Source organism: Aphis gossypii, unplaced genomic scaffold, assembly GCF_020184175.1.
Source record: "Aphis gossypii isolate Hap1 unplaced genomic scaffold, ASM2018417v2 Contig00987, whole genome shotgun sequence".
Classification (NCBI taxonomy): Eukaryota; Metazoa; Arthropoda; class Insecta; order Hemiptera; family Aphididae; genus Aphis; species Aphis gossypii.
In genome coordinates, this window is record NW_026083398.1 from 3,121 (window position 1) to 6,485 (window position 3,365).

Here is a 3,365-nt window from a genome sequence, read left to right on the forward strand (position 1 = left end):
ATGTTTGTTTATAATGCTGTTGAACTGCTCGCATACATTATTGTCTACGTTCATCAAAAGACTTAGCATTAGTTGTTAATCGTCCAATGATTTGTACAATTCTTGAACCATCCAGATGTTGTGCTTCATTCAATAAATTTTTTCATTTTCTTTCGCACCTTTACAAAAATAATTCGCATTGACTATGTTCGCCCAAAATGTGTTGAAAACTGTTGTTGATGTCTTTACGTAATCCTATATAAAATTAAATAATTTAAAAAAATTAAATAAATACAAATAATTTAAAATTACTTTAATTTTACCTATAATACCTACCATTTATCTTTTGACTTGTAGATTGATTTTGCAATTTATTTCTGTAATCAATTGATTTTATAATCGCAAATCTAAAACGCTTCAAATTATTTTGAATGTGTTTTCTCAAGATTATTGGATATTTGGTATTTTTTGTAACAGCCATTAATTTTGTCCCGTAGTTTCGTAATAAATGATTACGACATTTTATTTTTTCAATTATGAACTTGGGTCCATATGGCATACTCTCCTTTAAACGTTTTGTTACACTGGAATCTCCATCGCCTAAAAATAAAATATAAATTATATAGTTAAAATATATATTTTGAAAGCCTTGGTTCACTTTAAGTTTTTTTAGCGATTTTTTCGATTTTTTCCCCCCCAAAATATGTGTTTTAAAGCACTGAACACAAAAGTTATTCCGAAATTCTCGCAAATCATTATTTGGAAGTTATACCAAAAAAACTATAAAACATTAATTTTTTCAAAAATACGTGATATCTACAAAAAAAAACATCAAAAAACTACTTTTGATTTTTTTTTTTTTTTAATTGTATATTTTTTAAGATGGATGGAAATATGCATAAAGATTTTAATTATCGTACTTGCTGTTTAAAAATTCAAAAAATTATTAAAAAATTGAAGTCAAAATGTTTTTAAATTTTTTTATTTATTTTGTCAATATATATACTTACAAATCTTCGTCACTTCCATCTCGTTTAAGAAGACTTCACCATCACTTAACAATAATAAATTGTTTTTTGTATCGCTTTTGGGTCATACAGCTCACCAGCAAGTTTAAAAAATTCCGTCAGAGGTTCAATATTTAGTATACGACACCTTTTAAGAAACATAAACTTGGCTAAATATCCACCATAAAATCGTTTTTTTCGACAATATTGGGAAAGCGAAGCCTTGGCGTGACGCCACATTCCCTCAACATTATTTGTGTGAGCTCCTGTTTCTGGATTTTTGAATTGAATAGAATGATTCACCGTTAAGTGAACAAATCCTTCATCTTCCAAACATTGATAACTCTAATAAAACAAATTAACACAATATTACAACTCGATATTATAATTATATGCCTCGACAGTGACTGCGCGTGTATCGGCACTCGTCGCTACGCTCCTCGGCGCCGTCGCTTCGCTCCGCACAAATCAAAAATATCCCTCGATTTGTTATGCAAAACCACCTCATGTAGGTCACAGGGTAAAAAACTAAATGTATAAGGTATTTATAACTTTACCTTCCAATAATCGCTGATAATTGTAGTCCCTGGCAAGATCCAATCATTGATTGCTTTCAAAAGAGATCTTTATCTCGCTTTTCTACAGGTATTAAAAAAACAAGCTCAGTTCTCGCTGAACACCACCAAAAATCCATTGCCCATCTACACGATGCCCGCGGTTATATTTTCTTCGACCAAATTTAGACTCGTCAATTTCTACAACTTGACCGACTCCACCTATCACATTAATTAATGTACAAAAAGTGATTTAACTTTTAATTCTATAAGATAGTTAATTTTAAACTTACCTATCTTATTATGATTTGTAATCATAGCCTCAAAGACGACTTCTCTATGAAAAGATGACCAGTCTACAGCCGTATGTTGAGCAATTTTTATTTGTTTTATAATAAATGACAATGACACATTTTCTAACCACAAATATGCAAACGATACTATTTGGTATAACGACAAATGCGATTTATGAAAAAATGTATCTACGCGAATTGATCGATAATAGTCGCATTTTTTTTTTTTTGTTTATTTATAGGTGCCCTACATCTCCAACTAAATCCGTCTACAGAACGCACATCGGGGTATAATTTTAAATAATGACCATTATTACATTTTAACACACCTTCACGGGCCAACAAATTCCACGATTGCAATTTTTCTATTACACTTAATGAGACGGGGCCATTGGTTTTATGTTCAAATATATCATACAACTCAATAAAATAACAAATGACATTTTAAAATATGTTGTCGTAACTGTAACAAAAACTGTAGTGATCTGGAGTACGCATGTACTCACTAACATAGTAATCGTCAAACAGTAATATTTAATACGAAAATAAAACACTATCAGTTTTATTACCTTTTGAAAGTCGTAATTATAATAATCTTAATAATAAAAATAAAATAACATAATTAATAATAGGCGACAATCCAATACGAAAACGTAGGAAAGCAAAGTATACAGCGTTTGGCGAATATACATGGGGCGTGTAATACGTAAAATCGTAACCTTTGGTAAGATATAACTTCCAAAATAATGATTTGCGAGAATTTGGAATAAGACTTTTGTGTTCAGTGTTTTAAAACACACATTTTGGGGGGAAAAAAATCGAAAAAATCGCGTGGGAACTAAACTGCATTTATACCAAAATATATATATTTATTAAAAAAAGCAAGACATAACAAAACATATTAAAAAAAAAAATATTTTTACTATTTCTGTTTTATTAATTATACTTAATCTACTACGACTCGCCGAAACTTTAAATACTTATAAGTAGAGATAGGATGTTGATGATCACACAAAAATGCCCTAATACTCAAATTATTATTTTTGTTTTTATTTATTATTATTATCATTATTATAGAGATAATAGGTTTAAATTAATTAAAATATGAATTGTAATAGTAATAATGTATTATTTAAAGTATAAATTTAAATTTCAAGTTTAATTTACAATAAAAAAAATATATAAAATTATTAAACATACATTTAAAAATTAAAATAGAAAAAAAACTGGAAACTCGCTCTGCTGTATAGTAGAGTCGAGTGAATCTCGTCTTAGAGTAGGTCACTGTGATGAATGTGTTAAATTTAAATTCAATGATAAATCATTGACTGATTCTGAAACGATTTTAAACGCAGACATTTGTCAGCCCTAAAATATTTATTTTATGTCTTTTAGTGTTAGTAATTATGTTTTTTGACGGGTATTATAAAAATCCTAACTTCAAATGTATATAAAAAAATTGCATCTACGTGATTAAAAAAATTTGAATAATTTTTGAAAACTGTAAGACTGTAATTTTATGGAATCTTGTA

At 28.4% G+C, this 3,365-nt stretch overlaps 1 pseudogene; it reads right to left on the minus strand.

Moving 5' to 3' along the window:
* Positions 1 to 985: 985 nt before the first annotated feature.
* Positions 986 to 1,858, minus strand: LOC126555669 (uncharacterized; annotated as a pseudogene).
* Positions 1,859 to 3,365: the final 1,507 nt, after the last annotated feature.